This window comes from Balaenoptera acutorostrata, chromosome 8 (assembly GCF_949987535.1).
Source record: "Balaenoptera acutorostrata chromosome 8, mBalAcu1.1, whole genome shotgun sequence".
Classification (NCBI taxonomy): Eukaryota; Metazoa; Chordata; class Mammalia; order Artiodactyla; family Balaenopteridae; genus Balaenoptera; species Balaenoptera acutorostrata.
In genome coordinates this window covers 85,637,283-85,649,568 of record NC_080071.1, presented here as the reverse complement: position 1 = coordinate 85,649,568, position 12,286 = coordinate 85,637,283, and the positions used below count along the sequence as shown (strand labels likewise).

Below are 12,286 nucleotides of genomic sequence, written 5' to 3'. Positions count from 1 at the left end.
CATAGCAGTGTCAACCAAACTCTTCCTGCAGTAGGGCTCCCAGGGAAAAGATGGGTAAGGAGACAGACAGTGCTGAGAAACTGGTTGGCTTCTTAGTTCTGGTTTCTTCCCTCACTGGCATTACCATGTAAGGTTAAAATTAGTTCAGCTCTACCCAAGGCAAAATTGTTAAGTAGGTGAAACTTGCTAAGAGGCCTCCCTTTACTTAGTTTCCTCTCCCCCATCCCCAGCCACCCAACACTCCCTGTGGTCCTCACAGGTCCTGGGTGCACCTCCTTGGGCTACTGCTTTGGGAGCCTCCTTGGGAGCTGAGGGAAAATATATACACACGTAGGTTACAAAACTCCATAATCTCAGAATATCGTGGTCGCTGATTCCTTTCAGAAAATCCCTTAGCCTGCCACTTTTGTTTTTTCTCAGCATGAGGCTCACCAAAATCATCCTCTTTAGTATCTTTCTGCCCCATCTCCATAGAGTTAAGGGTATATCAGTCTACTAGGGCTGCCATAAAAAAATATCACAGACTGGGTGGCTTGAACAACAGAAATTTATTCCCTCACAGTTCTGGAGGCTGCAAGTCCAAGATCAAGGTGTTGGCAAGTTTGGTGTCTCCTGAGGCCTCTCTCCTTGGCTGCAGATGCCACCTTCTCACTGTGTCCTCATGTGGTCTTTCCTCTGTGTATGTGCATCCCTGGTGTCTCTTCTTCTTCTTATAAGGACACTGGTCATATTGGATTAGGGCCCCACCCTTATGACCCCATTTAACCTTAATTAGTTCTTGAAAGGCCCTATGTACAAATACAGTTACGTTAAGGGTTAGGGTTTCAACATCAAGACTTTAAGGGGGGAACACGATTCGATCTATAACCAAAGGGTATCAGGTATTACAGGAGAAAGAGCATGAATTTTGGAGCAAAGACAGACTTGGCTCATTTATTTAATCTCTCTGCACTTCAATTTTCCTTTTCATTTCTTTCTATTAAGTATTATTAAAATTAACATTAAGGGCTTCCCTGGGGGTGCAGTGGTTAAGAATCCGCCTGCCAATGCAGGGGACACAGGTTCAAGCTCTGGTCTGGGAAGATCCCACATGCCGTGGAGCAACTAAGCCCATGCACCACAACTACTGAGCCTGCACTCTAGAGCCCACGAGCCACAACTACTGAGCCTGCATGCCACAGCTACTGAAGCCCGCTCACCTAGACCCCATGCTCTGCAACAAGAGAAGCCACTGCAGTGAGAAGCCCACGCACTGCAACGAAGAGTAGCCCGTGCTCACCGCAACTAGAGAAAGCCTGCTTACAGCAACAAAGACCCAACGCAGCCAAAAATTAATTAATTAATTAATTAACATTAAATATTATAAATAATATTCCCTTGCTATTCGATGAAGATGACAGGTCATCTGAATCTAATGTTACATTCTTTATACACATAATCTAGAACTTTTAGAACTAGTTGGGAAGTCAGAAATAATTTAGTCCATTTCCTGTGACTCATGTGAGGAAAATATTTCAAACAGGTTAAGTCAGAAGTGATAGGTGTCCCTCCCTACAACCACACTACCAGATGTTATGTTACAATTAAATTCTGACATAAGAAAGACAGACACCATGGGAGTCCAAAACATGTTTCTGGAAGCTCAGTGGGGTGCCCCCTCCCATCCACTCTGGCACCCTACAGGAACCTTCTCAGGAAAGTTTCTCTCTGGGACAAGTGCACCTAAATTATAATGACCTAATCAGCTACCCCTCTAGCTAGATCAAGCAACTAAATCGTGGGTTAAGTGGAAGATTTTGGAATGCATGGAGTTCTAGACAGGGCGTAACCCAGAAACATTTGGTTATGGAGCTTACTTCTTACATTGTTCAAAAAAAAGGCAGAGAGACACTTGTACAATCTTACTTGTCAGCTTCATACCTTGCACATCATCCATTTCACCAATTAAAAATTATTTCTGACATTTCTTCTGCTAATTAATTAGCCCTCTGGTACTGATTTAGAAGGCAAAATTCGAAGTGCTTGCTGTAATGGCCTCTAGAGGGAGACTCCTCAGGGCACAGACTCAAATTACCTTGCGCACACAGACAAGCATACTACTGGCTCCTCTGAGGTATTTAAGGTAAATACCTAAGGATATAACACTTGCCTAAGGAAACACGGCTGGCTAAAACCAGAATCCAGGCCTTCTCACTTCTAACTCTCAAACACAGTGTTTGTTCTGAGTCACAAAGCTTTCTTTACGTACAACCTGCATACTACAACTCATCAGACCACCTCTACAGACAGTACACAGAAATCTGCTCCTCAGAACCACAACTGAGCCTAGTCAAGAATCTATTATGTTCTCTATACTGTACTTATTAAAACAGAAAAAGATATTAGGTATTTTCTAACACTTACTGTCTCTCAAATTTTAAAGATTTTTTTTTAAGTGACAAAACCCAATATTGGTGAGGACAAAAAAAAAAAAAAAAAAAAAAAGGGAGCCCCTTAATACTCATGGAGAAGAGTGTAAATTGGCTTGGCAATATCTACCAAAAACCTTAAAGTCATCCATGCCCTTTGACCCAGATATTCTACTCCTAAGGAATTTATCAGAGACATGTACAACATTTTTTATATAAGAATGTTTGTCATAGGTTAATTATAATAATGAAAAATCAGTGCTAACCTAAGGGTCCAATAGTTAGGACTAGTTAAATAATCATGGCCCATTTAGATGATGGAATACTCTGTGGCCAATAAAACAATTTGTGGAGAAATGATTAATAACATAGATCAATGTTAATGATCATTTGTTAAAAGGCTCAGAAGCGTATACACCCCTGCTCCAAATATTTAAAGGAAAATATTTATATGTGCAGAGGGAAGGAGCATATTAGCTTGCCAATAAATAAATGCAATTATTTCACATCACAGATACAGCTTGAAGGAAGCTAAAGTGTAGCCCCCAAATATTTGTGAGTTGGGTACTAACTCTCATGGTATTAGCTTATTTTAAGTCAAAGTGCATAGAAATTTATTGTTATATATTTATCTCTATTTTGAAAACCTTAAAATCTGTAAATACTGTTTTGAACATCTTATCAGCTGCGAATGTTTTGTTAATGAACAACCCTGCCTGCAAGAAAAGCCACAGAGGAGCTTCCCAGGGGTTTTGCGACTGTTTAGATCTGGCTGGAACATGGGTTTCATCAGGCTCCCAATCACCTGTGAGCACTGCGTGACTGACTGTCTTTTCATGGATGAAGAAGTCGACGGCAGACAGTGAAATAACTTGTCCCAGCTCCTCTCCCAGGCAGAGGCCGACCTAGAAAGAGTCTAGTTCTCTTTCATTGCCTCATACCCTCTCCAGGAAGGGCAGGCGGCCAGTCTCATTATAGGACACACACCATCATTTGGTATCTTAATAGAAATCATGTGATCCGTGAGAATTCTTTAAAATTTTAATTTAAATTTAGCATGTTTTCTCAGATATTTCCAGTGAATCGTTTTAATAAATTTGAAAATTGAGCTACTTTTATTTATTTATTTTTTGACAGCTTGTTGCACTTTAACGTGTAATACTCGAGGTACAAGAAAATTGCATCAACATTGTTATAAATAAAAGAAATCAGATCAGTCATCAAGGGCTCCAGAGTGAACAGCAGCTTCATAATCTCCATGCTTATCATCTTTGCCTTCTGGGTGTAATTTAATAAGATCAATTCGAAGAATGGTAATTGCAGCTTCAGTTGCAAATTTCAAACTCTTAACTTTGTCTATGGTTGGTTCATACACCCCTGCTTGTTTGCTGTCTCAGGGTTTACCATTGACCAAGTCAAGACCAATCCATTTTAGATTTTTGCGTTCTGAGCCTCATTATGAAAAGCTCTTAATTTTGCAACCAGATCTGTGGAGTCTTGGGCAGCATTAACTGCCAGAGTATTAGGAATAACAAGAAGAGATCTTGCAAACTCGGCAATAGCAAGCTGTTCCCGGGAGCCCATGCTGGTTGCGTAGTTTTCAAGGTATACGGAAAGGGCTGCTTCTACAACACCCCTACCCGGAACCACAGATTTTGACTCCAAAACTCTCGCCACACAAAGAGCATCAGGTAAAGAGCGCTCCATCTGGCCACACATGAAATCATTTGCCCCACGTAAGATGACTGACGCAGAGGTATGAGCCTTAGCGTTTTTAATCAAGATCAGTTCATCATCACAAATTCTCTCCTGTACCAACATTGAAGCTTCAAAAGTTTCTTCACCTTCCAAATGAAAACTGAGCTACTTTTAAAAGAGAGGTCTGAGATTCCTCATTGATCCCGATGTCTCTTCTGCACGAATTATTATGGCAAGACGACGAGGTGTTTGTCATTCACCCAGTGAAGGTCCCTAAAGCTTAAGTCCTTTTCCCACCAGGAGAGGAACTCAGGAGGCACTGGGAAAAGGTGGGCCCAGTGGGCATCTCAGGATTTGAGTATATTTGGACAATATATACCCCACCCCGGTTCCCCAGGTTCAGAGATTGTGCTACTCCCATCACTACACTTGAAAAATCCTGCTGCTGGGACACAAGCAGACTCTGGTGTTAGAAGGGTCTGGGTTTAAACCCTGGTCTCTGTCATTTACCTGGGGCAAATGTCTTTTTAAAAAATATTTATTTATTTATTATTTTTGGCTGCGTCAGGTCTTTGTTGAGGCATGTGGGATCTTTCACTGCAGCACGGTCTCTTTGTTGCGGCGCGTGGGCTTCTCTCTAGTTGTGGCATGCGGGTTTTTCTCTCTCTAGTTGTGGTGCACGGGCTCCAGAGCGCATGGGCTCTGTAGTTTGCAGCACGGGCTCTCTAGTTGTGGTGCGTGGGCTTAGTTGCCCTGCGGCATGTGGGATCTTAGATTCCCCCACCAGGGATCGAACTTACGTCCCCTGCATTGGAAGGCGGATTCTTTACCACTGGACCACCAGGAACGTCTCTTTTGGGCAAATGTCTTAATCTCCTGTGACCTCAGTTTCTTCATCTCCAAAATGGAAACAACCACTATGCCCACTTCATTGAATTTGGAGGGATGACCTGGGATAAATCCAAAGTGCCCAGCACGATGCCAGGCACATGATGCCAGCCCGTGAGCTCCGTAGAGGACGGTCCTTGCCTCTTTCCTTCCCTCTTTCCCTCTTGTTCCCTTGCTGGTCACCCCTTCATACCTATAACACACTCAGCCCCCAAATACCTACAGATCAGAACCTTGTCTTTTTCTCATCAACTATCTAACAATATTCAACCATACTTCATTGGGACTTCTGTGGCGGTCCAGTGGTTAAGACTCCGCGCTTCCACTGCAGGGGGCACGGGTTCCATCCCTGGTCGGGGAACTAAGATGCCGCATGGTCAAAAAGAAAACAAAAACAAAAACATACTTCATCAAGTTCTGCTTTCTTAGTTGTATTCTTCAAGGATCTTTATTTCAGCTTTTCACTCTGACTTGGTATTTGACTTTTCTAATCATCAATAATCATTAAGAATTGCACATTCTGGGCTTCCCTGGTGGCGCAGTGGTTGAGAATCTGCCTGCCAATGCAGGGGACACGGGTTCGAGCCCTGGTCTGGGAAGATCCCACATGCCGCAGAGCAACTGGGCCCGTGCGCCACAACTACTGAGCCTGCGCGTCTGGAGCCTGTGCTCCGCAACAAGAGGGGCCGCAACAGTGAGAGGCCCGCGCACCGCGATGAAGAGTGGCCCCCACTTGCCACAACTAGAGGAAGCCCTCGCACAGAAACGAAGACCCAACACAGCCAAAAATAAAAATTAAAAAAAAAAAATTAAAAAAAAGAATTGCACATTCTTTGCAGTAAGTATTTTCTCAACAGCATAATTAAATAGTCATCCATCTATCCAGTCAATAAACAAAGTTGCTCATGAAGGATTAGGGTGACTTGCCAGATACCGCATACTAAATGGGACATTCTGACTCTTTCTAAGCATCTGTCCAGGAAATATGATTGTAATTTAGCACACGACTGTTTCTGCTTTCTCCTGCAGACTGTTGTTATTCTATCAGATCAAATTTCTCCCTGTTTTGGAAATCATATATAATTTGGGGATTTTACAGAGTGGGGTTGAGATTGTATCAGAGAGAGTTTATGAAATTAGATATTTTATTTGATGAAGAAGGATTTTGTTATCTGAACATTCTACTGAGAAATGGAGAAGCAAGAATTGCAAGGGCAAACTGTGAGTAATTTTACCTTTCGATATTACTCAAAAGCTCACAAAGCACTGGCATTCTAAAATGTAGAAAGATGTATTTTAAATGAATTATGAAGATTATTTTAGTTCACTGCATATTTAAACTATAAACAATTATGATATGCTTTTGGTCCAAATTTACAACTTCAAATATGTGTTCCCCTATGTGTCTATGTTTGGCTCAATTGGTCTAAACACAGCAAAACTTAGATTTTCAGCTATTGATAATTTTCCTCTGGAATAGTAGCAATTTTTACACATTAGGAATAAAAGCATCATTATTAAATATGGGAAAGATGAGTCTGAGGCTGAAATGAAAATGGAATAAATCGAAGTTTTTAATAAGGGAAAACTGACTACACTGAAATGTTTCTTCCTTTAAGAACTCAGAAATGAAGCTGTCCTCGGAGAGTTGAATTAATGCACCTCTAACACAGTGGGTGTGATTAGGAATAGGTGGCAGACATTGTTGGTTGCTCCCCGGCATTCATTTGCCCACCTGCTCTTCCCACATGAACCCTGATTTTTCCCATAGCCTCTCTCCTCTGCATTGCTTGTGCTCAGTGCATGGGCCTCACCTCTAGCCCCAGGGGGTGGGACATGATGGGTCTAAGCCATTCCTTGTAGGTTTGTTCCCCCTGCCAATGATTGGTATGGGCATGGGCATGTGACAAAATTTTCGCCAATGAGACAGCAGGAGAAATCTGCAGGAGCTTCTGGGAAAGATTTTATCACTTATAAGGAGTGTTGACTGAAAAAAAAATGTACAACCTAAAAGTTGAGAATTACGTTTTATTTGGCAGACTTTCTGAGGACTTCAAGCCCGGGAGGCAGCTTCTCAGACAGGATATATAGGAGTTTTGTGACAAAGCAGGTAGTCGGAACATCAAAAGATTACTGTTAATTAAAGAAAACCAGATATGTCAAGTTAATGAATTTAGCACTTTTCTGTCTGGGAAGATGCAAGAATCTGGGCTCATTGAAATCTTTCCTTTAGCTATCTAGGGCCAGTATCCTGTTTCTTTCCCACCCTGAGTCCCCTCAGGGTGCACCGCTGGGGGTGGCTGCAGGGGCTGAGGGCTTGGCAGTGGGCAGCCCATTGGTCTCCATCCTGAGCTTCCTCAGGGCTCACCATCCAGGATGGCTGTAGTGGCTTGATGGCTGCAATATCCTTTGTTTACTGATATGGCAGGCAACATTTTTCATTCACAGGAGAAACACAGCCCCTTTTTGGGCACTGGCTGTTGTGTTTTGATGGGATCACTGGAGAAGCAGCAGCCATTTTGTGACTATGAGGGGAGCCAGCCTGAGGTGACAAGAATGTTTCCTGGAGGAGACAGAACCAATAGATTGTGGAGAGAAGGAGCCAGAGCACTGTCCCTGTGTTGGGAACCTCTTTTCCTTTAAACCTGTTTTTATGTGAAATAATGCCATGTTCCATCAGATTTAATACACCATCCATTGAATGTCATAGCATTATTTATTATATAGAAAGAAATAACACTGTTAAGGAAACTGAAACACAATGGGTTTCTATCACTTGTTTTATAGTTATTGAAAGAGCTCTTTTATTCTTCACTAGACATGTATTTTATTATGTTATTTTTAGCAATTATATCACAGTGGACCCTTGGTTAACACAGGTTTGCACTGCACAGGTCCACATATAGGCAGGTTTTTTTTTTTTTTAATGACTGTATTTGGAGGTAGAGTCTTATTTATTTATCTTTGGCCCGTTGGGTCTTCGTTGCTGCGTGGGCTTTCTTCTAGTTGTGGCAAGCAGGGGCTGCTCTTTGTTGTGGTGCACAGGCTTCTCATTGGAGTGGCTTCTCTTGTTGCGGAGCACAGGCTCTAGATGCATGCACTTCGGTAGTTGTGGCACACGGGCTTAGTTGCTCCACGGCATGTGGGATCTTCCTGGACCAGGCCTCGAACCCGTGTCCCCTGCATTGGCAGGCGGATTCTTTCTTAACCACTGCACCACCAGGGAAGCCCTACACAGTTTTTTTTCACTAAATACATAACTACAGGACTACATGACCTGCGTTTGGTTGAATCCACGGATGTATTAGGGGAACCACTGACCAAAACTGCTCACCCTGGACAAGCACGATAGTAACCACTGGCATGAGTTATCTTACAACAGGAGGTCCTGGTAAGGAACATGGAACTAACAAGCTACCACCAACTGGAAGAATTCGGGAAAGGTCAAAAGGAGAGAGGAGACGCCAGTCCATATATCCTATCAACCTCCCAGAATCCTTCTCAATGGAATACATCTTGGCTAAGTGATGCATGAGCCACCAGGAAGGACCCTGAGTCAGAATGATTGACCAGAGAAAACCCAGAAACTAACCCCATCACCATAAAACCTGAGACTGCAAGCCACATGGCAGAGCGGTTCTCCTGGGTTCCCTTACCCTGCTGCTCTTCGCCCGGGTGCCCCTTTCCAATAAAGTCTCTTGTTTTGTCAGCACATGTGTTTCCTCGGACAATTCATTTGCGAGTATTAGACAAGAGCCCACTCTCAGCCGCTGGAAGGGGTCCCCCTTCCTGCAACATGCAAAACTTTCAATAGGAGGGTAGACGATGAAGTTATACAAGGATTTATAACTGCATGGAGGGTCAGTGGCTGCCCCCGCCTTGTTGTTCAAGGGTCAACTGTACTTCATTAGTTTTATAAATTATATTAACATAATATATGTATTACATTAATTTTAATATAATAAATTTACATTAGCCTTGTATATACCTGAAAATGGAAAATATAAGTAGAATAAATGGATGAAGGTATTCCTAAAACTTCCCCATATTCAACGTGTGAGTCTTTAATGTTTTACTCAGAATATTATCTCTGTGGCGTCGAGAGCATGGTGATAACAGCAGTAAAGTGCTGGGCTCTTAAGCTGGCTCTGCAGTGACTTAGAGCTAGCTTCCTTTTGATTTCCACTTTGGGAAAGCTGTAAACATCTCAGATTCACCCCTACTCCCTCCCATTTTCATCCTGGATTCAAACTGTGCTCTCCCACAACTTTTGGATTTTCTTCCAAACTACTGCTTTCATGCTTAGCTCCAGTTTCTGGCTACTATGAATAAAGGTTCTATAAACATTTGTGTACAAGTTTTTGCCCTCTTTTACCCTTTAAGTTGTTAACCATCTTCTATTAGTTAACAATCCTTAATAATAAATTGTCTCTGGTAAAATAAGTATGGTTTCTCTCTCCTCAATGGACTTTGCTTGAGATACCTGGCATGGTATCTCACTTTTTCATTTATTTTGCAGGGTACTTGGTGAGAGCTTTTAATCTGGGAGTACTTCACGTCTAGGACATTTTCTTGTATACTTTTTTCTGGAATTTCTTTTTTCCAGGTATTGGACATCCTGGTCTAATTCTTTTATTATGTTTTTTTCCCTATTGCCCATCACTTACTTTTGATTCTTTTTTTCTAGGAGATATTCTCAATTTTATCCTCCAACCCTTCTATGCAGTTTTTCATTTTTTCCCATATATTTTTATTTTCTAAAAGCTCTTTTTAGTTTTCTGAGTGTTTCTTTTTTATTGTGTACTGTCCTTGTTTCATGGATACAATAACTTTCTTATCCTTCTGAGGATATTACTGATGAGTATTTTGTTCTGCCTTTGTTCATTGTCTTTGTTTTTTCCAAAGTTACATTTCCTGTATGTTGTTGTTATTGTTAATTTGTTTTGGCTTTCCTCAAAAGCCTGATAACTCATCACCGTTCACGTGTATTCAGGAGTAGGGTGCTAGGAAGCTGACTGGAAGATCTGGGCATTTGAGCAGGGCTTGTCCAGAGGAGGACCTCACCGTAGGGTGACCTGCTGAAGCTCTTTGGTTGGAGGCTCCTGACTATCAACATCTTGAGATCTCGTTTCAGCCTGGTGAAGAATCTTCCAGCTTTCTTCCTGGAGGGTATAAACCTGGCTGCCCACAGCTTTCTGTGAGCCACTGGCAAGTCAGAGTGAGTCTCCCAGTTCAGTATGTGGATTTTCCCTTAATCCCTTGCCATATTCAGCCCTGAGTTCCTCTGTCCCCAGTGGCCTGGGGTCCTGAGTCCATTGTACCCCTAGTTTACCCCTCCAGAGACCAAACTTCCGGTCTTCTCCTGGGTGGTGAGGCAAAGCTCTTGCTGGCTGTGCAAAGGAGAGTAGGGGATGAAGATGAAGGTGGTTCTAACCACATTTTAAACAGGCTGTTGGGAATTCCCTGGTGGTCCAGTGGTTAGGACTCGGCACTATCATTGCTGGGGCCCAGGTTCGATCCCTGGTCAGGGAAATAGGATCACACACACACATACACACACACACACACACACACAAGCAGGATGTCAAACATCCTTCTTGTTCGAAGGTCCTTTTATACTCTAGCATTCAAAAAGAACCTATTTCCGCCTATTCCTGAGCCGCCCTGCTCTGAGGTTCTGGGGCACAAATCTGATTATTTCCTGACTTCCCTACCACTAGCTTAGAATTCAGCTTTTTCAGGGCTGTTAAATCAGCTACCAGTAAGTCATCTGCTTTTCAGCATGCAAAATTGTTGCCTTTGTCGCCTTTCCCATTCTCTTTGTCTTTGTGGGTTTATGCTTTAGAAAAACCCTATAATTATTGTTTTAGCAGCATTGCCAGAGGGAGGGAAGATATACAATAGTACTAGAACTAGAAGCTGCACTTTGTGTATCCTTAAGATGTTTAAAATGCTGTCAAGAATCTGACATACTATATTTGCCATTTTAATTTAAATACATAGGCTAATGCAAATGATTAAGTTGGTAGTCAACGTTTAAACTTAGGAATATCTATTAAATTTATAATGATTTTAAGATGTTTAAACGTTTAAAAGAGTTTGATCATCTACATTTTAAAGTTTGTTTCTCTACAGTTTTATAAACATGTGGTTTGATTTTGTTAGATTTGTAATTATGTCTCTTTAGATTTCAGAAGTACTTGAGAAAACCAAATATATTAAATTCATGAGATAGATTGAAATGCTTAAGAGGATTTAATCATGTTTGTCAGTGTTATTTAAATTTAAGAGAATTTAATTTATTATATTTAAGAGTTTTGTGGCTTTAATTTATAATTTTTAAGGTAATTTGATTAAGTTCGTAAACTGTGCTTAAATGTTTAAGGGATTGCAATTCGTTAAATGTATAAGCTAATTAAACATTAATCAAAGAACAATGAAAATGAGTGTTTTTAATTTTAATACAAAATTACTTGATTTACAATTGAATTTCCTAGATTTGTAAGTTGTATTTGAGATTTAAAGAAAAATAGGTTTTTAACTTCTAACTTTAATTGAATATTTGTGATAAACACAAATAATTGTAATAAACTTAAAATGTTTCTAATAAACTATAAGTAATTACAAATAATTGTAAAATAGATTTTCTTAAATCAGATTTAAAAGATTGATATAGGAATTTGGGGACTATTGGGTGGCCAGTTAGAAGCAGAAAATTGATTTATGCCTCACATCAGGATAAATTACAAATAGATCAAAGATCTGCATGTAAAAAAAATGAGACCATACAAGTACTAGAAGGAAAAAAAAATAGTGAATCCTCTTATTATCTTTCTAACTATGTCTCAAAATCCAAAAGCCAGAAAAGAGAAGATTTATACATTTGATTATATAAATATAAAAAACTTCTGTACGGCAAAGTCTCCAAAGACCTGTATGGAAATGTTTAAAGCAGCTTTGTTCATAATACACTGTACCTCCAAATTGGAAACAACCAAAATATCCATCAACTGGTAAATAGATAAATACATCCAAATGAAAAAATATTACACAGCAATAAGTAGAACTGCTCATACATGCAAAAACATGGTTGAATCTCAAAAGCATTATGCTAAGTGAAAGAAGCCAGATATAAAAAAGAACCAGATACACTGTATGATTCCATTTAGGGCATGTTGAAAAAGGCAAAACAGAAATCAGGTCAGTGGTACCAGGGGATGGAGGTGGGAAAGGGGACTCACTGCAAACGGACATGAGAAAACTTTTGGGGTTGGTGAAAATATTTTATATCT

General features: G+C 40.8%; 1 protein-coding gene, 1 non-coding gene and 1 pseudogene across 2 annotated transcripts in view; 1 reads left to right on the top strand and 2 right to left on the bottom strand.

The window, feature by feature from the left end:
* Positions 1–12,286, bottom strand: part of FBXO36 (F-box protein 36) — a 101,741-nt gene that overhangs the window by 44,183 nt on the left and 45,272 nt on the right. The window lies entirely within an intron of this gene.
* LOC103019053 (T-complex protein 1 subunit alpha-like) lies at positions 3,622–9,611 on the bottom strand (annotated as a pseudogene).
* Positions 10,455–10,526, top strand: TRNAD-AUC (transfer RNA aspartic acid (anticodon AUC)). The gene has a single exon. It is a non-coding gene; the product is annotated as a tRNA-Asp (tRNA).